The sequence below is a fragment of the Macrobrachium rosenbergii genome, chromosome 59 (assembly GCF_040412425.1).
Source record: "Macrobrachium rosenbergii isolate ZJJX-2024 chromosome 59, ASM4041242v1, whole genome shotgun sequence".
NCBI lineage: Eukaryota > Metazoa > Arthropoda > Malacostraca > Decapoda > Palaemonidae > Macrobrachium > Macrobrachium rosenbergii.
The window spans coordinates 16,395,875-16,420,643 of record NC_089799.1 but is presented as its reverse complement, the minus strand read 5'-3'; the positions used below and the strand labels follow the sequence as shown (position 1 = coordinate 16,420,643).

Here is a 24,769-nt window from a genome sequence, read left to right as displayed (position 1 = left end):
AATGTAGCGAAGCCTCTCTTTCACTCTCACCTTTTGACGTACATGTGCATGACCAACTGGTGAAAAACATCTTGAACTTTAAAAGCTGGTTCTCTTCCCCAGCTTGCAACATGATTCTATAGGCATAGTATTCTTGTGACTAACACTTTCCTTCCTCCACTGGTTTCCAGATTGGTTTGAGGAATGTTGTGGTAGTAGCCGTCCTCGCCTTGCCAGAAGATCAGAGGATACTGCAGGGAGTTGTAGGACCTGTGGGAGTCGGCCATCCTCTGTGCTGTCCGATTATCTCTTGTGAAGGATGATGATGTGGAGCTCGAAGTCACTGCTGACCAACACCACAGCCATTTCGTTGAAGGTTAGGACATTAAAACATCTTTCATGCTCACACTCAGGTTTCTTGTCCAGCCTGATCATGATCTTGTGGTTCTCTGTGGGCATTAGCTCCAAAGCTGTTTTGAAGATGGTGACATAAGCATGGTGCCTGTGAAGGAACTCCTGAGTTCTAGAACGATGCCTTCTTAAGGCCTGCTATGTTGCTCTGTCTCACTTCGACCTCCGCAGTTGCATCACCCATGAAGCAGTTCTGAAGAAACTTGGGGTATGCTTCTGGCATAGGAAGCAAAGATCTGAAGGCGTGGTACACCTGACCTTGAACTGTGAAGGTGGGCATGTGACCTGGCTCGCAGATCTCCTTTGTACCAAATGACGTCATTTTGAAACACGAGTTTTAATTTTGGATGTTTTCGAGGAAATGCCGAGAAGTGGTTTTATCTCCTGGCATTGGATTGGGCGGACTGACCAAAGGTGCTTTCCATTTCAGTGCACTGCAGTGCTGACAATGTCCATCTTTCCAATGGACACATGAGGGTGCTCATGATAGCTGACATCTGACCTGTATTTGAATGCTAGTCTCTTCAAACCTGCAAATTTCCTTTTGACTTCTGAAACTGTACCCCCTCACCTGGTGAAGCCTGACCTCCCTCAGTTCCAGTTCTTCTGTTGCTCTGGATGCAGCTGCTCTCACCCTAATATCTACCAGTCTGACCTTCCTCTGTCCTGGTACTTCAGCTTCTCTGGATACAGCAGCTCCTGTCCTTTGGTCTTCCAGTCTGGCCTCCCTCTGCTCTAGTACTTCTGCTGCTCTGGATGAAGCAGTTTTTGTTCTTTGGTCTTTCAGTCTGGCCTCCCCCTGTTCTGGTACTTCTGCCGCTCTGGATGCAGCCGAGCTTGTCCTTTGGTCTTCCACTCTGACCTCCCTCTGATGTTTCCACTGCCCTGTATGCTACATGCCTTTTGGCTCCTGTATTCTTTCTCCTAAGGGAAGACTGTTTCTTTGGTGGCATATTTTCTGGAAAAAAAAAAAGGATAATTTTTTTCAGGTTTGCAAATAAATATAGTTTTTGTGTCTGAATGCACAGGTATTTTCTAATAGGTTTTTGTCTGAATGCACGGGTATTTTCTAAAAGACAATGCCTTCACAATTAGCTTAGGTTACCTAAGATTTGGCACCTTCAAATACATATATTGCATGCAATTCTATGCATTTGAATATGAAAATTACATTTAACATGACCACCTTCATACTTACCTAACCTAGGGAGGTAGCGTAAGGTTCATGACAGCCTACATAATAAAAAAAAATCCCTATTAACACTAGATAGGAAATCTCGGGTCCAATAGGCGCAGCAGTGATTCTTGCTTCTCTACAATAATGCATAATTTTCCAACATTTCGCTGCTGGGATTGTAGACTCTGTCTCTGTCCACTAACTCACTTGGAGTTCTGACATCACAGAGAAGGTAAGTGTTGTTCCCAAACATTGTTTTTTCATTACTGTATTTTATATTGCAGGGGCACCATATGGTCCTACATTTCCTTTAATGTTACAAAAATGAATAATGGTTAATTTTTAATGGCACTCCAATTTCCCACTGATACATGAAAGATATGAAAGTTTGGTGAAATTTACCACAGTTGCCATGGTGCCTGTGATTCAAATTCGTGTGTGGGACAGTGTTGCCAAGGTTTGTCATAGTGTTTATTGTTCTATACAGTATATTTTTTTTCAGGTTCCAGTGAAGTCCTTTCAAGATGGCATGAAATAAAAGACTGGAGGATGAAGAAATATGAGAGATGATGTGGAATGATACCAAGGACCTCATTTATTAGATACTACCTCCAATAGCAGTTATGTGAATGAGTTCTGGTGCTTTTGCAAGAATATACACCTATATAACAAAAGGCTTTTGAAAAAATAAAAGTACCAAGGTCCTCAGAACATCTATTTCTTACTAATATCCCGTTTATACTAAGAATTTATTCCAAGCAAAATATCTTTGGTAGCTTTATTATGACACTGTGGGCAATGTATCGGAATGTACCAATAATCGGTCATATTCATTTGTTCCAGGCACATCGATATTTTTTTTTACTACAGGACTGTGTCATCACTTTTCAAGATGATTATACCTTTTAGTTGCTGAAGTAGTCTTTTTTTTTCTTGTATATAATTTTCATATATTATATAGCTCTTTCAAAATAACCATTCATATTTTGTATAAACAATAATTTTTTTCATATTTTAATTATAAAAATTCAGCATCTTTGTAATATTTTTGGTACATAGTTTTTTTCAACTCAAGAATAGTTTTTCTTCAGGTTTCTTACTTGAAATATGAAATAAATTTCAGTTGTATATTTTTTTTATTATTATTTCCTACCGCTGCTCCAACTGGACCCCTGATTTCATTGAACGTAACCTTGATTGAAGAATTCCTATCTGGGGTTAAAATTGCAAACATAAATGTTACTGGCTACATCTGAACTTAACCCTTAGTTGGGGTGCTGTCCTAAGGTCCTAGGCTCTGACCTAAACATTTCTATTTCGTGTAAAACCATGAAAATAACTAAATGCATTCACATATCACTTTAAGATTTGGCGCCTTCAAATACAGATGTTGCACGGAATTCTATGCAATTGAATATGAACATTGCATTTAATATGACCACCTTCATACTTAACCTAGGATGGTAGCCTAAGGGTCATGACAGCCTACCTAAACTAGTTTTGAGAGTAAAGATAAGAAAATTCCTTATTAATATAGCAAACATAAATGTTACATGCAATCTTATGCAATTGCATATGCAAGTGGCTTAAGAAAATGTCCACATTTAAACTAACCCATAAGCTAGGGTGCTGGCCAGGGGTCGTAGGGTCTTGCCTAAACTCTATTATTTCGTGTAAAACCATGAAAAAACTACTGAAATTGCATATATAGATGCATGCAATTCTATGCAATTGAATATGCAAATGGCCACACTTGCAATAACTCCTAAGCTAGGGTGCTGGCCTAAGGTCCTAGGCTCTTACCTAAACTCTAGTATTTTGTGTAAAACCACAAAAATACATAAATACCTTCACATTATCTAAGATTTGGTGCCTTCAAATACAAATATTGCATGCAATTCTATGCAACTGAATATGAAAATTACATTTAATATGACCATCTTCATGCTTACCTAATCTTGGGTAGTAGCCTAAAGTTCATGGCAGTCTACCTAAACTCTAGTTTTGAGGGTAAAAAAAAAAAATAATCCTTATTGAAACTGCAATTATAAATGTTTCATGAAACCTATACTATTGAAAATGCAAATGGCCTATGAAAATGGTCGCATTTGAATTAACCCGTAAGCTAGGATGTTGGCCCAAGGTCCTAGGATCTTACTTAAACTGAAATTGTGTATATTGGCATTGCATGCAATCCTATGCAACTGAATATGCAAGGGCCTAAGAAAATGGCTGCATTTGAGCTAACCCCTAAGCTAGGGTGCTGGCTTAGGGTTGTAGGCTCTCACCTAAATTCTTCTATTTCATTTTAACTGTGAAAGTAACTACCGAAATTGCATGTATTGGCATTACATGCAATCATATGCATTTAATATGCAAGTGGCCAAAGAAAATGGCCACATTTGAACTAACCCATAACATTGGGTGCTGGGTTAGGGTCGTAGGCCCTTACCTAAACTTCTGTTTGTGCAAAACCATAAATATAACTATTGAAATTGCATATATAGAAATTACATGCAATCCTATGCAATTTAATATGCAAGTGGCCTAAGAAATTGGCTGCATTTGAACTAACCCTTAAATTAGGGTGCTGACCTAAGGTCCTAGGTCTTAAATAAACTTTATTTCGTGTAAAACCATGAATATAACTATTGAAATTGCACATACATACATTACATGCAATCCTATGCAATTGAATATGCAAGTGGCCATAGAAAATGACAGCATTTGAACTAACCCCTAAGCTAGGGTGCTGGCCTAAAGTCCTAGGTCTTACCTAAACTCTATTTCGTGTAAAACCATGAATACCACTACTGCAATTGCATATATAGATGTTGCATGCAATCCTATGCAGTTGAATATGCAAGTGGCCTTAGAAAATGATGGCATTTCAACTAATCCTTAGCTAGGGTGCTGGCCTAAGGTCCCACCCAGTCCCTTACCTAGACTCTTCCATTTCGTGTAAAACCATGAATATAACTACTGAAATTTTAAATAGACATTCATTGCACTCCTATGCAATTGACTATGCAAGTGGCCTATGAAAATGATCGAAATTGATATGTGAGGCCCTGGAGTCACCCCTAAACCGAAACACAAGGCCCAAGAGTACTTATTTTAAGTGCCTTCACATTTAACTTTATCTAAAAATTTATGCCTTCAAATACATCAACTTTATCTTACCTTTATTTTAGAGGTTTCCCATAGTTATGTTATAAATTATAGGGTTTGGTGGAAGAGTGCAGTCTGACTGCCTATCAGGGTTTTCTGGAAAACAATAGGTTCATTGTTATTTTAAGGTTTCCAAATTATGTAAATTTGTGCACTTCAATGAGCTGGTATTTAAAAAAAAAATGTCTTCACAATTAACTTTACCTTAGATTTCGTGACTTCAAATACAGATGTTGCATGCAATTCTATGCAATTGAATAGGAAAATTACATTTAACATGAGCACCTTCATACTTACTTGACCTAGGGTAGTAGCCTAACGTTCATGACAGCGGATTTTACCTAAACACTTTTGTTTCGTGTAAACCACGAAAATAACTACTCAAATTGCATATAACGACATTGCTCGCAATCCTGTGCAATTGGTCTAAGAATATGGCTGCTTTTGAACTAACCTTTAAGCCAGGGTGCTGGCCTATGGTCCTAAAACTCTTACCTACACTCTTCTATTACATGTAAAACCATGAAAATAATTACTTAAATTGCATATGTAGACACTGCATGTAATCCTATGCAATTGGATAGCACGTGGCCTAAGAAAATGACTGTATCTGAACTAACACCCAAGCTGGGTATTGGCCTAAGTCCTAGGCTCTTATCTAAACTCTTGTATTCGTGTAAAACCATAAAAATAACTAATGGAATTGCAAATATAGGAATTGCATGCAATCCTATGCAACTGAATATGCAAGTAACCTAAGAAAATTACTGCATTTGAACTAACCCCTAAACCATGCTTATAAATACTGAAATTTTATATACAGACATTCATTGCATGCCTATGCAATTGAATATGCAAGTGGCCTACGAAAATGATCGAAATTAAGTGACATATGGGGTCCTGAAGTCACCCCTAAACCGAAACACAAGGCCCAAGAGGACTTTTTTAAGTGCCTTCACATTGAACTTTTATCTAACATTTTATGCCTTCAAATACATAAAATTTATCTTACCTTTATTTTAGGAGTTTCCCCAAAGTTATGTTATAAATTATAGGGTTTGGTGGAAGAGTGCAGTCTAGTTGCCTGTTGGAAGTTTTCTGGAAAAAAATTGGACCATTGTTATTTTAAGGTTTACAAATTACAGTAATTAAATTTGTTCATTTAAATGTTCAGGTATTTTAAAAGGGACAATGCCTTCACAACTGATGTATTTTAAAAGGGGCAATGCCTTCACAACCGATTCTACCTAAGATTTGGTGCCTTAAAACACGGATATAGCATGCAATTCTAAGCAGCTGAATATGAAAATTACATTTAACGTGACCAACAACATACTTACCTAACATAGGGTAGTAGCCTAAGGTTCATGACAGGTCTTGCCTAAACTCTTCTATTTCGAGTAAACCATGAAAATACCAACTGATACTGCATATAAGGACACTGCATGCAATCCTATGCAATTGGCCTAAGAAAATGGCCGCATTTGAACTAACCCCTCAGTTAGGGTGCTGGCCTAGGGTTCTAGGCTCTTATCTAAACTCTTCTATTTCGTGTAAAAACATGAAAATAATTACTGAAATTGTATATGCAGACATTGCATCCAATCCTATGCAATTGGATATGGGAGCGGCCTAAGAAAATGGCCACATTTGAACTAACCCTTAAGCTAGTGTGCTAGCCTAGGACCGAGGCTCTTACCTAAACTCTTCTATTTCATTGTAAAACCAAGAACATAACTACTAAGGTTATATATATATATATATATATATATATATATATATATATATATATATATATATATATATATATATATATATATATATATATATATATATATATGTTGCATGCAATTGTATGCAATTTAATATGCAAGTGGCCTAAGAAAATGACCACATTTTAATTAGCCCCTAAGCTAGGGTGCTGGCCAAAGGTCCTAGCATCTTACCGAAACTCTTCTATTTCGTGTAAAACCAGGAAAATAACTACTGAAATTGCATACATTGACACTGCATGCAATCCTATGTGATTGAATATGCAAGTGGCCTAAGAAAATGGCCACATTTGAAATAACCCCTAAGTTAGGGTGCTGACCTAAGGTCCTAGGTCTTACCTAAACTTTATTTCGTGTAAAACCTTGAATATGACTATTGAAATTGCACATACATACATTACATGCAATCCTATGCAATTGAATATGCAAGTGGCCATAGAAAATGACAGCATTTGAACTAACCCCTAAGCTAGGGTGCTGGCCTAAAGTCCTAGGTCTTACCTAAACTCTATTTCATGTAAAACCATGAATACCACTACTGCAATTGCATATATAGATGTTGCATGCAATCCTATGCAGTTGAATATGCAAGTGGCCTTAGAAAATGACGGCATTTTAACTAACCCCTAGCTAGGGTGCTGGCCTAAGGTCCCACCCAGTCCCTTACCTAGACTCTTCTATTTCGTGTAAAACCATGAATATAACTACTGAAATTTTATATACAGACATTCATTGCACTCCTATGCAATTGAATATGCAAGTGGCCCAAGAAAATGATCGGAATTAGGTGTTATATAAGGCCCTGGAGTCACCCCCTAAACCGAAACACAAGCCCAAGAGTACTTATTTTAAGTGCCTTCACATTTAACTCTAAAAATCTATGCCTTTAAATACAAACTTTATCTTACCTTTATTTTAGAAGTTTCCCAAAGTCAGTTATAAATTATAGGGTTTGGTGGAAGTGTGCCATCTGGTTGCCTGTTGCAGGTTTACTGGAAAACAATTGGATCATTGTTATTTTACGGTTTACAAATTATTTAAATTTGTGCACTTCAATGAGCTGGTATTTTTAAAAAAATGTCTTCACAATTAATTTTACCTCAGATTTAGTGCCTTCAAATACAGATGTTGCATGCAGTTCTATGCAATTGAATAGGAAAATTACAATTAATATAAGCACCTTCATACCTACCTAACCTAGGGTAGTAGCTTAATGTTCATGACAGAGGATTTCGTGTAAACCATGAAAATATCTACTCAAATTGCATATAACGACATTGCTTGCAATCCTATGCAATTGGTCTAAGAATATGGCTGCATTTGAACTAACCTTTAAGCCAGGGTGCTGGCCTATGGTCCTAAAACTTACCTAAACTCTTCTATTTCTTGTGAAACCATGAAACTAACTACTTAAATTGCATATGTAGGCACCGCATGTAATCCTATGCAATTGGATAGCAAGTGGCCTGAGATAATGGCGGTATTTGAACTAACACCCAGGCTGGGTATTGGCCTAGGTCCTAGGTTCTATTCGTGTAAAACCATGAAAATAACTAATGAAACTGCATTTGAACTAACCCCTAAACTAGGGTACTGGCCTAAGGTCCTAGGCTATTACCCAAACTCCTGTGTGTCTCTTAAAAGCATGAAAATAACTAAGGAAGTTGCATATATAGGCATTGCATGCAATCCTATGCAACTGAATATGCAAATGTCCTAAGAAAATTACTGTATTTGAACTAACCCCTCGGCTAGGGTGCTGGCCTAAGGTCCTAGGGTCTTACCTAACCTCTTGTGTTTCTTGTAAAATCATGGAAATAACTACTGAAACTGCATATACAGGCGCTGCATGCAATCCAATACAAATGAATAAGCAAATGTCCAAAGAAAATGACTGCATTTGAACTAACCCCTCAGCTAGGGTGCTGGCCTAAGGTTGTAGGGTCTTACCTAACCTCTTGTGTTTCTTGGAAAACCATGAAAATAACTACTGTAACTGGATATACAGGTGTTGTATGCAATCCTGTACAACTGAATATGCAAGTGGCCTAAGAAACTGACAACATTTTAACTAACCCCTAAGCTAGGGTGCTAGCCTAAGGTCTTAGGCTCTTACCTAAACTCTTCTATTTCGTGTAAAACCTTGAATATAACTATTGAAATTTCATATATAGACATTCATTGCACGCCTATGCAATTGACTATGCAAGTGGCCCAAGAAAATTATCAAAATTAAGTGATATATGAGGCCCTGGAGTCACCCCTAAACCGAAACACAAGGCCCAAGAGCAACTCATTTGAAGTGCCTTCACATTTAACTTTTGTCTAAAAATTTACACCCTCAAATACAGAAACTTTGTCTTACCATTATTTTAGAAGTTTCCCAAAGTTATGTTATAAATTATAGGGTTTGGTGGAAGAGTGCAGTCTGATTGCCTCAGGGTTTTCTGGAAAACAATAGTATCATTGTTATTTTAAGGTTTAAAAATAATTTAAATTTGTGCATTTAAATGAGCAGGTATTTTCAAAAACACAGTGCCTTCACAACTTACTTTACCTAGGATTTGGCGCCTTCAAATACAGCCACTGCATGCAACTGTATGCAATTGAACATGAAAATTACATTTAACACGACCACTTACATACCTAGCTAGCCTATGGTAATAGCATAAGGTTCATGCCAGCGGCTCTTACCTAAACTCTACTTCGTGTAAACCATGAAAATAAGTACTGAAATTGCATATAAGGGCGCTGCATGCGATCCTATGCAATTAGATATGCAGCTGGCCTATGCAAATGGCCACATTTGAACTAACCCCTCAGTTAGGGTGCTGGCCAAGGGTCCTAGGCTCTTACCTAAACTCTTCTATTTAGCGTAAAACCATGAAAATAACTGAAATTTTATGTGTAGACGTTGCGTGCAATCCTATACAACTGAATATGCAAGTGGCCTAAGAAAATGGCCGCATTTGAACTACCCCCTAAGCTAGGGTGCTGGTCTAAGATCCTAGGCTCTTACCTAAACTCTATTTTGTGTAAAAGCATGAAAATAACTAACGAAATTGCATATATAGGCGTTGCAAGCAATCCTGTGCAACTGAATAAGGAAGTGGTCTAAAAAAATAACTGCATTTAAATTCAACCCTTTTGCTAGTAGTTGGCCGAAGGTCCTAGACTCTTACCTAAACTCTTCTAATTTTGTAAAAGCATGAAAACAACTATGAAACTGCATATATAGACGTTGCATGTTAGGTATTATTTTATAAGCTGCCAATACACGATATGAAATTGTAACCTAGATTTTTGAAAAGAGCTCTTCATCAAAATACGACTTACAAGTTAAGACAATACCGCCCCTCCCCCTCCATAACTAATAAGGCAAAATTGTAACCAGTAAACACCCGTGGGTTACATGGTATTATTTTATATTGGCAACTTATAAAATTTTTACCGCACGTTATCCTATGCAATTGATTAGCCTATGCAAATGTCCCAAGAAAATGGACGCGTTTGAACTAATCCCTATGCAAGAGTGCTGGCCTGGGCTCATGGGGTCTCACCTAAACTCTTCTATTTCTGCAAAACCAAGCAAATAAGTACTGAAATAGCATATATAGACGCTGCATGCAATCCTTTGCAACTGAATATGCAAGTGGCCTAAGAAAATGGCTGAAATTAAGCGATATAATAGGGCCTGGATTCACCCCTAAACCTAAACATAAGGCCCAAGAGGGCTTATTCCGAATGCCTTTCACATTTAACTATCTAAAATTTTACGCCTTCAAATACGGATACTTTATCTTACCTACATTTTTCGAAGTCTCCCGAAGTTACGTTATAAATTAGGGGGTTTGGTGGAAGTGTGCTGGTTGGAGGTTTTCTGGAAAACAACTGGATCACTGTTATTTTGGTTATTTTTCGTTACGCTTCAGCCACCTCCCACGTTATAATTTATATTTTTCGATGGTAAAGCAAAAAATTTCCTCTCAATACATAACCTTCGGAAGTGCTTTAGTAACGGAAAAATAATTAATCAGATTACGACTTATAAGGTAGGGCAATACCAGGCTCGGTAATTTTTCGGAAGACTCCAGCCAGCCATTTCGAAAGGCGCCAGCTGGCCATTTTTGCATTTAAGGCTATTTTGGGTTTTTCATGCAAAAATGGCTAGAAAATGATAGGGCACTAACAGAACCTAAAAATACCAACCTATCGTAACCTTGGAGTGTGCACTGGTAACATTTTGCCATATTAGCTGTGGAAGTGGGGTGGGGGCCAAGTATTGCCATACCTTGTAAGTCGTAATTTGATTAATTATTTTTCTCCGTTATTAAGCATTTGCGAGGTTATGTATTGAGATTTTTTTATTTTGATGTGTTTTACCCATGAAAAATATAAATGATAAAGTGGGAGGTGGCTGGAGTCTTCCGAAAAATAACCCCAAGCTCCCCGCCTCCAGCCCCCTACTTAGCTAATACGGCGAAATTGCAACCAGTAAACATCCCCAGGTTACGTTTGGGTATTATTTTATAAGTTGCCAATACACGATATGAAATTGTAGCCTACATTTTTGAAAAGAGCTCTATATCTAATTATGACTTATAAGGCATGACAATACCAACCCCCCGCCCCCTCCATAACTAATACGGCAAAATTGTAACGAGTAACACCCCTATTTTACGTGGTATTACTTTATATTGGCAACTTATAAAATTTTACCGTATTTTTAGGTTCTTTTAGTGCCTTATCATTTCCTAGTCATTTTTGCATGAAAAATCCAAAATTGTTTTTCACGCAAAAATGACTGACTGGAGTCTTATTGGCACCTTATAAAGCTATACCTCACATTTAACTTTACCTCCAAATACTAACATACGGTGGTAGCCTAAGGTTCAAGGCAGCGCACCTAAAGTAAACCTTTATTAAAACCGCTAATATATATGTTGCATACGACCCTACTGAATTGAATATGCAAATATCCAAAGAACATGACCGTCTTTGAACTAACCCTAAGGTAGAATGATGGCCAGGGTGTCTTACCTAAACTCCTCTATTTCGTGTAAAACCATGAAAATAACTAAGTCTCTTCACATTTCACTTTATCCAAGATTTGTCTTGCATGCAATTCTGTGCAACTACAAAAATTGCATATTTACCTAAGCAAATGGTTTAAGAAAATGTCCGAGTTTGAGCTAACCCTTTTACGCTAGGGTGCAGGTCCAATAAGTAACCTTTTCCATTTCAAGTAAAATCATGAAAATAACTACTGAAATTGCACATACAGACATTGCATGTACAGATACTTCAACTTACCTTCATTTTAGGAGTTTCCCGAAGCTATCGAGTCGCTGATGTTAAAAATTTGACTAGATATGATTCTACCGTTCGACAGAGGAGTGCAGTTTGGACTAACTACTAAGAGTGTTCTTCCCTAAACCAGCGGTGATTTTTCCCCTACTTTCCCCTACGCACCAAATAATAAGAGAAATGAAAAAGGAGTATTACATTTTAGTTTCAATTCATATTGAAAATAAACATTCCAAATTTTAAGTATAGAAAAATGAACTCATTTAAAGAAAATGTGCCTGAAAACTTAATGCATTTATAGCAAATGCAAATAAATGGTAAATTATCTTATAACAAAAACATTGATTCAACACTAAGAATTAGTCATAAAGGTTTGTTTAGAGGAAAAATTAGGTTTTACAAGAAAAATTAGAAATATATAGTGAGTTTATAATAAATTTCAATAAATTTTAGATTGTTTTATTGCAAAAATCATGGATGTACCGATAACATTGCCTTTAATCAACCTATGAAAATATATTTCAACGGCAAATGTTGATGCATTTATAATCCTTCTGTCACTGAGAATGTACTTAATTTCACTGTGTATATTTTCCAAAATACCTTGACTTTGCAAGGCAATCTAAGGAAAAATTATTTCTAACTACAATTGCAATGACGTTCAGTTCTGCTTTAATCACACAGTCATTCTTTAGCTCAACAAATACAGTCATTACTCATTAGGTGATTTGCAGTTACTCCTTGAGCAAAACACATATGAGAATCAGTTCGTATGGCCGATGAGTTTCGATTTTCCCGCCACCAGTTCCTTATCACATATTCTGCAGTGAGCCTTTCCGTCGTGCTTTCAATAGGATAACCATCCTAAAATCAAGCTCTCCTCTTCTCATTCCTTCCTATATCTTTGAGCTCGGTAACCTTTTCAGTTACTTTAGGCATAATTAGAGAAGTCCCAAAGCAACGTCCATCTGATTGATAATAAAGCTCCTATCACAATCCTTATCAGGAACTGGTCAGACTGAAGCTATACTAAAATGAGATTCAAAATCACAAGTCTGAACCTGAAACAATTAGCAAATACCGAGTTTTTAATACTATCATTGTTATGTTTAATATTTTCATACCGGTGCTATTTATATTAATAATATTATTTCTATTTTTATATAGAATACTGAAGAAAAATACATATTTATAGGGGAAATAAGTGACATTCCCATACACCCCCCCACACAAAGGTCATATTCCCCGTAAGTTTCCCTATCCCCAACGGACACCAGACTTCCCCCTACCGTAGGGGAATCCCGACTATGAATGGCTACACTGGGTTTGTTGTAGGGTGTTCCAGTAATACTTTTAATGATCTATTTAGGGAAACCGAATCCTTATCTCCCCTTTATAACATTCCCTGACGTTATTAATCAACTAATAATAATAATTATTATAACTAATGATAATTCTTTACATTATTATTGACGCCTAATATCTTTAAATAAGGAATTTTCAAAATTTTGAAGGCTTTGATGTTCCAACTGATCATGAGTTCTAGGAGAAAAGGTGGACTAAAACGAAAATCTCATTTGTTTTGTCGGTGTTTGTATGTCTGTCACGGGTCACAGGGTAGGGGTTTGATTTTGAGTTATAAATCTTTCTATTGTGACTGTTACCCCAGAAAGGTTTATATATATATATATATATATATATATATATATATATATATATATATACTGTATATATATATATATATATATACTGCAATATATATATATATATATATATATATATATATATATATATATATATATATATATATATATATATATATATATATATATATATACTATATATATATATATATATATATATATATATATATATATATATATATATATATATATATATATATATATATATACATATATATATATATATATATATATATATATATATATATATATATATATATATATATATATATATATATATATATATATATATATATTATAGGATAATAAGGTAATATATATCAGGAATAACGGTCAGCTAAATAGTTGCATTGAGTGACATATGAATTTTACAATTATATCTCCACTATTTTTTTTCCTTACAACTTCGTATATATTGCACATCAGAACTAGATTCTCCAATTCTGCTCATTCTGAACTTGGAGCAACAACGGAACCAGGAGTGGAAAGATTATTTATTCGACTTGGAGTTCCTGTTCATCACGGCAGTAAAATATAATGTTTTGCCTTTCGTATTATTCGTTTACGAAAATTGAATAGGATATTTTTAACTTGGCTGCACAATGCCGGTTAAGAATCGCTGCAGTTAAGTTTTATGCTGGGATACTCCAGCTTCCATTTTCAAAAATCCCCGGGACCCATTAGGCACTTGCGTAAGCGTAAAAGACAGTGAGAGAGAGAGAGAGAGAGAGAGAGAGAGAGAGAGAGAGAGAGAGAGAGAGAGAGAGAGAGAGAGAGATAAGGAGGTCGAGGGACGAGTCCCTCAAGCAAACGTCAGACGACGGTCATGTCAAAATTTGTTTTTTTTTTGGCATGAAATGCATTTTATCTTCCGAGCAAACAGGCCATACATGTAGTACAATCAGGCGGAACACGAACAGAATATTATGCCATTTAATGTATGCAGGTGCTCTTATGTATTTCATATTTACTTTGAAATAATTAAATTTCAGTACAGTTCTATTAGCATAAACTTGTAATTTAAAGGTGGGGTTTTCATGTATATAATAAACAGATGGAAACAGCTGTCTGTAGGATCAAATCACTCAAATACCTATCTATCTATCTACTTACCTATCTATCTATCTATCTATCTATATATCTATCTATTTATCTATCAATTACTCGAGGTACGTTTCCCTTAATAACAGAAAGAAACAGCTAATGACTTTGCTAACAAAATAACTACAGGCTTCAAACAACTTGGAGACTACACAATAAGTTTAATATCCACTGAAATACTGCCTATTTTCAAACGTTTCCGTGGAAATGGTGCAAATGAAGTCAGTCCTCTTAACATAATTAACGACTTAATGGATACTGTACTCCCCTGACTGCTTACTCTTACTTTCGAATAAATGAAAATTATGTGTTACACTCCGAGTATGTAATGCACAAGATGTATTTAATAACTGTTTGTATCTGCTAATAAGCTACAAAATTGTGTGAGGAACTTAATGCCCCACTGAGCTTTATAAAAGTAAGAATGAACACTGGGAAAAGAATGGTAACGGGAGTGTAGTTCAAATGTCAAGCAGACAATACATTACATCTGGTAAATACTTCGTTCTCTCATGGATTTCTCGCAAAGGACAGTCAAGAGGAAGAAAACAAAAAACGGAGAATTTTAATGCTTGGAGGCAGAGGGAAAGAAGCAGCCATTAGGTCCACAGTGGTTCTTGACCTTTTTCAGTGCCCGTGCCCCTTGATATCTCAGAGAAATGTTCTCGTACCCCCATCCAATACAGATACAATACAAACATGTGATAAATATACAGTAAATGAATATACAGCACCATTTCACTGGGTATCATGTCTCGTACCCCCAGGTTTAAGGTTTCGTACCCCACAGGTACCCGAGGTTGAGACCTTACCTTACAGACCTTACAATTCGTTCGGGTTGCCCCAGGTCCCTCAGTGTGAGGCGCCTTTGATGTCTACCAGAGAGTTGCTAACGCATCTTCCGGTATATTTTGCATCTTCCAGTCTTGATGGTCTGGGATGCATCTTAGATATTTGTAGAGCTTATTCTTAAACACAGCTACGCTCACTCCTGTTATGTTCCTCAGATGAGCTGGTAGCGCATTGAATAGACGCTGCATTATCGATGCTGGTGCGTGGTGGATTAATGTCCTGTGTGCTTTCCTTAATTTTCCTGGTATAGTTTTTGCACTATTAATCTACCTCTGCTTGCTCTTTTTGATGATTTTAGTTCCATGATGTTTTTGGTAATTCCTTCTATCTGTTTCCATGCTTGAATTACCATGTAGCGTTCTCTTCTCCTTTCAAGACTATACAAATTTAAGAATTGTAGTCTTTCCCAGTAGTCAAGGTCCTTAACTTCTTCTATTCTAGCTGTAAATGACCTTTGTACACTCTCTATTTGTGCAATATCCTTTTGGTAGTGTGGGTACCATATTATATTGCAATATTCAAATGGACTAAGTACGTACATTTTATAAAGCATAATCATGTGTTCAGCTTTTCTTGTTTTTGAAGTGTCGGAACAATATTCCCATTTTTGCTTTTGCATTTTCCCAATAGAATTGCTATTTGATCATTGCATAACATATTTCTATTCAACATCACACCAAGGTCTTTAACTGCTTCCTTGTTTGTGATTGTCTCATTATTAGGTCCTTTTTATATGCATATAGCATTCCTACTTTATCACCATAGTTCATTGATTCAAATTTATCAGAGTTAAATACCATCCTATTTATCTCTGCCCATTTATATATTTTGTTTAGGTCTCTTTGTAGCGAGTTCCTATCTTCATCACAAGCAATTTCTCTACTTATTCTTGTGTCATCTGCGTGAAACTTCTTACTACTGAGTCCTTAACATTACTGTCTATGTCTGCAATCATAATCACAAACAGCAATGCAGCTAACACCGTACCCTGTGGTACACCGGATATTACCGTAGCTTCATCCGATTTCTCATCGTTTTGCAATCACTATCTGTTTTCTGTTTTGCAAAAATTCTTTTATCCATCTTCCTACTTTGTCAACAATGTTATGTTTTCTCATTTTTTCGCTAATATACTATGATCTACCTTGTCAAAAGCTTTTGCAAAGTCTAGGTAAACCACATCTGTATCTTCTTCATTTATCATATTTTTATATATGCTTTCATGGTGGACTAACAGTTGGGTTTGTGTACATTTCGGTACAAAACCATGTTGTCCTATATTGAACAATCTATTTTTCATTAAATGTTTCATTATATTTTTTCATTACCCTTTCATATACTTTCATAATATGAGATGTCAGACTCACAGCCTATAATTACTTGCCTCTAGTCTTGAACCACTTTTGAATGTAGGAGTAATATATGCTAATTTATGCTCATCATAAATCTTGCCTGTATCTATACTTTGTCTTAATAATATTGCTAGCGACTGCGATTGAATGAACCACTTTCTTTAACAATATGGCAGGTACTCCATCTGGTCCTGCTGCTGATCCATTTTAATTTCATTAATAGCCTGCACAATATCGGCTTCTGTAATATCTATATCTGATAAGTATTCAGTATTTTCATCTCTTATTTCTGTATCATTATCTTCATTGTCAATTCTAGGTGTAAATTCACTCTTATATCTTTCTGCTAATATGTTACATGTTTTCCTTTTTTCATTCGTTAATCGCCCTTCAATTCTTAGAGGGCCTATTTCTACTCTTATTTTATTCATCTTTTTTGCATATGAATAAAAAATTTTAGGGTTTTGGTTTGATATTTTTGTAGTGTCATTTCTTCTAGGTTCCATTTTTCATTTCTTTTGATTGTATAATCTTTGTTCTGCCTTTTCTATCTTACTTTTAGTTCCATCACTTTCCATGCATTCTTTTCTTTTGCAGAGCTTTTTTCCACTTTCTAATTTTCTGGAACAAGATCCTTCTGTCTCTTGGAATTCGTGACTGATGATTACTTTTTTCTTCGGTATATATTTTCCACTATTTCCTCTAATATTTTATATAATATATCGGTATTTACCTGTATATCATCACTTACAAATATGTTTTCCCATTCTTTTGTTTAATTCTTCATTTATTTTTGACCAATTTATATTCTTACTATAGAAATTGTATTTTCCATATCCTTCCCATTTTTCGTCTCTTGCTTTTCTCTGTTTTCGTATGTTCTGGAACGGACTGTTAGTTCTATGACATTATGGTCCGAAATACTCGTGTTATATACTATTATTTCTTTAACATAGTTCACCTCATTCACAAATACTAGGTCTAAAATATTATCCTTTCTTGTTGGTAGGTGATTTATTTGTTGAATGTTATGTTCTATTAGCATATCTAATAGCTTTTCAAATTGCCTCTTATCTTCTGCACTACTATTGTCTCTCTTTTTATATGTATAAATACAACCACAGTCTCCTATTCATATATCGCGGTTCCCCCTTGATTTCTATTTTTTTTCCATTCTACATGTTCTGATATCATTTTGATCTTTTTTTCATTTCCAGAAATTCGTATTACATTAAAAATCCAACTTTTCCATTACATTAAAAATCCAACTTTTCCATTATATTTGTTCTTCCAGCTTCATATTTATTCACTTTGTGTATAAACCTGCACTTATCTCCATATCTGCACCATCCCCTAGCATCATAGATACATTGCTTGTTCCTTGTGCTATATCTAGGTGCTGATGGCTCATATCGTGGTGCTGACATTTCATAATGTGTTGTTGGCTTGCTTTTTGCCTTCATCACATGATCTTTGTTCTTTTCTTTATTTGTTTCATTTTACCTTGGTTTTTATATGCATTTGATTTTGATTTTGGTTTTTCATGGCTACAGGATGCATGTACCTACATTTCTTATTAAACCTACATCCATTTCCTTCTTTCCAGTTTCTACATATTTTTGGATGTAGATCCCCGCATTCCTCTTCATAGCCATCTAGATATGCACATTTGCCATAGATCTCATAATTGTGACATATCTTGGGATGTTTGTAATAACATCTTTCACCAAACCTGCAATTCCCTCTTTTCAAAAGGGTGCATACTGTGTCTTTCTTTTCTTTTTTTTTCTTGTTCTTTCCCATCAGTATGGAGATCCGGGTACAACCTCTTTGGGATTTTATTTTGATTTATCATGTCATAATTTATTTCTTCATATGTATGTTGCTGTATTGCCTCATATGTAGAATCTATGAGTTTCTGCATCCATACTATTATCCTGTTCTTTGTTTTCATTAATCTTTTCTCTCTTCAGTCTTTTCTTCTTCTTTTCTATTTTCCTCTTCTTCCTTTTCTTCATCTTCTTCATCCTCCACAATCTGCACATTAAGTCTTGATTTTAATGACCTTGTCTATCCATACTAGACATGTTGAGCAAAATATTTTGTGTCCTTATTTCTATTTTGCTCAACTTCAGCACATGAAGGGTGTGTCGGTACGTGGCAAGCATAGCATTTCCTAATCAGGTTTGTGGATTTACAATGCTATACCACACTCTACATAGTTTACATGCTTTAGGCATCCGTTTGCCTATTGCATCAATCAATATATTCACTAATTCCACCGTACTTATTTTCTTTGATGGAATGTGTTGATTTTTGTAGATTTTCTTTATAAGTCTTTTGATAACTTGAACTTTCATTGTATCCTCTATTATTTTCATTATATTTTCTACAGATTTGCTCCAGTTTGAAGGATCGTATCCTTTCAATATGTCTGTGAATGCTTTCACATCTTTTTGGTCGATGTTGCAATTCATCTCCACGATCAGCAAACCAAGTTCCCTTCCTGCCAATTCATCATATTGAATATCTCCGATGCAAGCAAAGGTTTCTCCACCTTTTTGCCACTGTTGGCTGACTCCTCCATTTCAGATTTTATTAATTCACTCGTAAACAACTATTAGACGGTTTATCACTCTAATCTGATATTAAGCTAATCACCGATAGTTCACGAACACTTTTAGCTATATTTCATTCGCTAATTGTATGTAAGACACGTATTATCGGGTAGATTATCCAGACCATGAACGATTACGTCTCACCGAGAGAATGTCACATCACAGAACCAATGAATTAGGATAATATTTAATATTCATAATAGTACTTCAGTACTAACATTATGTAAATGTTTTCGAGATTCAGACAAATGTTGATGTTACTTAACTTAATCAACCTAACCTACCGTGAGCTAAACATCCATACCTGACAGGGTCTTCAGCCATGGCAAAGTGTTTATCCTGTGGTTTCATAATGTGATTTTCCATTCCGCAGTAAATTCTGAAACAAAGAGGGTACTTCAGTGACTTATCAAAAATTATAAAAAAAATAATTAAGTTCCAAGTGATCAGATTTCCTTTTAACTGCGTAATTTCAACAAGTAACATGATATAACTTAAATGTATTCGTCAACATTCTAGCTTGGAAATATGATCCAGTAAAAGGATTTATACAACAAAATTAATCATTCATTTTCTCTAACAACTTTACTGAAAAATTATGTAAGCCTTTTTGATTTGACAAATGTGATATTCTTATTCGAAAAGGAAAATGGTTTCAGACAACTGGAAACATTTTGTATTTGAATAATATGAATAATATTTAAAAAAAATTCGCACTGATGCATTGTCTTTGATCAGCATTTGGAAGGGTGATCACCAAAATAGACCAGACACCGTCGATACAAATTCCCCTGACCACGCTTGGGCAACGTCGTGCTGATCACTTTGCCACCCACCCCCTCCACACACACACACACCAAAAAAATTACCTTAAGAAAACTAGTACAGCGTGTCCGTAATGCATCTGATGGAAAATGATGTATAGTATAAAAGACATACTCATATACAGTATATACTCTATATATATATATATATATATATATATATATATATATATATATATATATATATATATATATATATATATATATATATATATATATATATATATATATATATATATATATACTACTGTATGTATATATATATATATATATATATATATATATATATATATATATATATATATATATGTACATATATATAAATATATATAATGTACATACACTACATATGTGTATATATATATATATATATATATATATATATATATGTATATATATATATATATATATATATATATATATATATATATATATATATATATATATATATATATATATATATATATATATATATATATATATATATATATATATACACACACACACAGAGAGAGAGAGAGAGAGAGAGAGAGAGAGAGAGAGAGAGAGAGAGAGAGATGCCGCCGAAGAACATTGTAATGCAGTGTCTGTGCACAGAACCAGCAGTTTAAATATAACTTAAAGCTATAAGGATTATTTGCATAACTACCATAGCACCAGATAATGTTGCAATGCATTTTAATGTTAGATTCTTTAGCGAACATAAATGCACAGAGTAGCCATACATTCAGCCATGCATAACTGCGCGATATGAAGTTTTGCTTATTGCGTTTTGTACAAGCGAAATAATCATTATGAACTATAATGTAGAAAAAGTCACAAGCTTAAATTATTTGATATGCATGCAATTGCATTATTTCATGTTGGGGTCAAACGGTATTCTTCACTACAGAAGATATATTTTAAATCTCTTTATTATTATTAATCTTAAGGTGGTGAATTTCAACGTTTACAGAACAAATAACATCTTCACCTAAGATATATATTTGTTTTTTCTATGCATTTGAATGAAATTATGACAGAATTATACAATGAGCCATAAAATTAATATAATACACAATAACTGAAAGATATGAAACTAAAATCATATAGACAATCTCTAGATACTTGACTGTGAATTTGATGGCCATAAAACCTTGCTTCATATGAACACATTTTCACGTTGAATAATAACGACAAGAGTGACCACGGTAAGAAGAATAAAATTATAAAATTTATTTTATGATGAAGGGCAACATCCCTTTGTCCGTCGAGAAAATTATTATATGAAATAAAACTTAAAATCAAATGCTCAAGTCTATAACTCAACTCGCGGCCAAAAAGGACTATTTAAACATTTCTTTGTGAACCAAATAGAATTTACAGGCAGAGGTGAGAAATTCCTCTGCAGATGAATTATGTATAAACTATTCACGCCACAAAAAAAAAGAAAAGAGTTATTATTATGATGTGCTTTTATGTTTCATGGCTTTAATCCCAGACATTGCATGCTTGAGTTCTGGAGGTATTTGCCTTGTATGTTTGATCGCTGAGAACTGTTTTTATACTAGTATCTAACTGGTATTCGATTCTGAGCACCAGCATACTTTGAAAAGATTCATTTTTTGTATTTCTTTATTGTTCTCTTGTTCTTTACTTTAAAAACAATATTCATATATGTCCAGTTCAGGCACTGATTTACATAAAAAAACATATTCTAATATGCCCAATTCGGTCACTAATTTAGAAACCTGTTTTAACTCTTCTGTACTAATAAAAGCTCCAATTAAAATTTAAAAAAATGCCCCTTGAATCTATCTATCTTAGATTCAGTGCAGTTATGAAGACGATGGTAATCAGCATGAATATACCACCAATAAACACCAGATGGCTAATATCTGCTATTCAAGCATATTCAACTTTAATTAGCTACATACTGTACATTAAACTTCTAAAACAGATAGACACCCTTTCTTATAATAAGTAATTAGATACTGAACTCTTCTAACGTTGTAGCTTGTTAGCAATTTCTAGTAGAAATCATAGAATCAAATAACTATGCGACAGATTCTTTGGTATACTTCATTCAAGACGTTCCACTAACAGATTATATCAGTTTTCAGTATCTCACTGCGGAAGTCTGCTATGAGTCTGTCAGCATGAGCTGAACATGTCACATTTGAAGATATGATGAGACCTGTACCCAGGACACACGTAACCTGTCAATTGAAGCTATGAGTCTGTCAGCATGAGCTGAACATGTCACATTTGAAGATATGATGAGACCTGTGCCAAGGACACACGTAACCTGTCAATTGAAGCTACAAATTAACCTCAAAGACAGCTGTTCATAAATGAAATAAGGTCGCCAGTCGAGAACCTTCGACACAAAGAATATGCAGTAACTAAGGACTTTACGTTAACAGTCGCCCGACTTCAGACGCAGTCAATTTTCTATTTGTTCAGTATGGATTCGAGACACAAGGCTGCATAAAAAATGTAAAGGACTTGCTTAACCTTCCATAATTCCTAGTTAATTCACGGGAATAGTTGAATGTCGCTAAACAATATAAATTATGCTTAATCTAGACTTCGTCAAACCAAAGTGTTGCTTGTGGTCTCAAGCTGGTGGTTCAGAATGAAACAAAGGAAACTAGAAATACAGGAAAAGAGGCTAGTAAATCGACGAAGTTTTGAACGAAAATCAGACTTACCGTGGACGACAGGTTGTTGCGCATACAACGGACGATCGGAAGTTCTGGGATTAATTCGCCACTTCACTTAGTAACATAAGACTTAAAGACAAAGGGTTGAAGAGTCGGCGCATCAGACGTGCGCTCGTGACGGGCTTGTTTCTCTCTCTGCGACCTCTCTGGGTCACACACAGGCCAGCATCTCTTTATGCCTCGGGGTCTGAAATTTTGTCAAAACATCCACCGACAGAGTACAGGAAAGAAGTAGCTTAAGACCACCTACCATAAGGTTAATTGTGGAAACTTTTCCTATGGAGTTAAGTCCCTAATGCTACCTATGCTTGCTATGACAGGACATTAATTTTTTGAATTTCCTAGTGCCCACCCGGCCGATACAACCGCCTTCATCAGAATGATATTCCTACAAAATAAATACATAGAGGGCGAACAGCAGAATATTTATCAATATATATATACAGTATATATATATATATATATATATATATATATATATATATATATATATATATATATATATATATATATATATATATATATATACACACACACAATGTTCCTGGAGGTGAAATGAGAGCGAGAGAAAGAGAGTCGACATAGACGAATACTTGTGCGATTTAATAAAAAATAAATGAGTGGTAAAATGGCAGAAATTATCAATTACAAACTGTATAAAATTATGAAATTTTAAAATGAATTATTTACGCCTTGCAGCGCTTGCTATCATCCTTAGGGCTAAGGTGGAAGTCTCATTAACATGAACCGCGTCAGTTCTCTTATATGTGAGTGAGTATCTCTGGAAAATCACTGTATTGTGAAGAAATGAAGTGATAATGGTGTATTTATTTACAGATGGCATTGCATATCTTACGTAAAATTGAAAAAATTTTGTTTTTTAACTGGAACGCTCTGACAAACCACTACGGAAATCATTTCATTTAAAGAAATTTCCTAAGGTTGATTACCGGTTGCAGTTACTGAAGGTTTTGAGAGAGAGAGAGAGAGAGAGAGAGAGAGAGAGAGAGAGAGAGAGGTGATGACTTGCTTCTGTCATGGATTTTCATAGATTTTAAGGTAGCTAATAAGATGTAATTATCTAATCGAAGGATCTAATTTTGTCCACTTCATATGACGATGACCATCTATAATCATTAATCATGATAATAAAATTATGTGCCACGAGTCAAAATAACCTGTCTTGTCCAGTTTCATCTTCCTTTTCCTTCTCGCATATTCCTATTCATCATTGTTATTCACGTCACGCTTATTACAGAATTGGTATCTCGCCTTAAAGACACCTGTATATTTGCCTGCTTATATCGATTTTGACGAGCAAACAGTCTGCCAGACACCATACATTCTCAGGATCCTAATTCCCCCACCCTCTTTGTTCATCTCCCATATCCAATCTTCCTAAGTAGGTCCTCACCTTTGCCTTCTCCTTTTACTGGAGGTAGATCGGTCTCGTGCATTGTCTAGAAAGGCAACGGACCTTCTTTTAACTCTTCTTATCCCTCCAGCAAGGCCAAAGCATCCTTGTTTTTACGACAGGAGAGAAGGCAGGGGGTGAGGTCTGAAACAGTGCAAAATTCCAGTGCCATACCTGTTTGGGTATCTGGTAATATCTTGTGCAATCACCCTAAGAAAGGCATAAGTATCGAGGTTCACCAACAAAAGAGATTCTTCCAAATCCAGATATTTAAGCGAGGTGCAAAATTATTCCTGCTCTCTGCTGACATCTTCTGAATTCAGGTGTGCCAGTCTTATTTTCTGGTCCTTCATATTTACTTTTTTTTTTTATTGATTTATCTA

At 35.2% G+C, this 24,769-nt stretch overlaps 2 long non-coding RNA genes across 3 annotated transcripts in view; one reads left to right on the top strand and one right to left on the bottom strand.

Moving 5' to 3' along the window:
- Positions 1 to 2,636, top strand: part of LOC136837719 (uncharacterized) — a 49,051-nt gene extending 46,415 nt beyond the window's left edge. The window contains exon 3 of the long non-coding RNA XR_010852732.1: positions 2,070 to 2,636. This is a non-coding gene — a long non-coding RNA (uncharacterized lncRNA). The remainder of the gene's footprint in view (positions 1 to 2,069) is intronic.
- LOC136837718 (uncharacterized) lies at positions 1 to 23,093 on the bottom strand. Of its 2 annotated transcripts, XR_010852731.1 has the most exons (9): positions 22,961 to 23,093; positions 19,748 to 19,822; positions 11,824 to 11,974; positions 10,316 to 10,390; positions 8,876 to 8,957; positions 7,419 to 7,502; positions 5,751 to 5,836; positions 4,751 to 4,834; positions 1 to 1,348 (listed from the first exon to the last, which is right to left on the bottom strand). It is a non-coding gene; the product is annotated as an uncharacterized lncRNA (long non-coding RNA). The 2 variants fall into 2 exon arrangements; XR_010852730.1 differs by lacking the exon at positions 10,316 to 10,390.
- Positions 23,094 to 24,769: the final 1,676 nt, after the last annotated feature.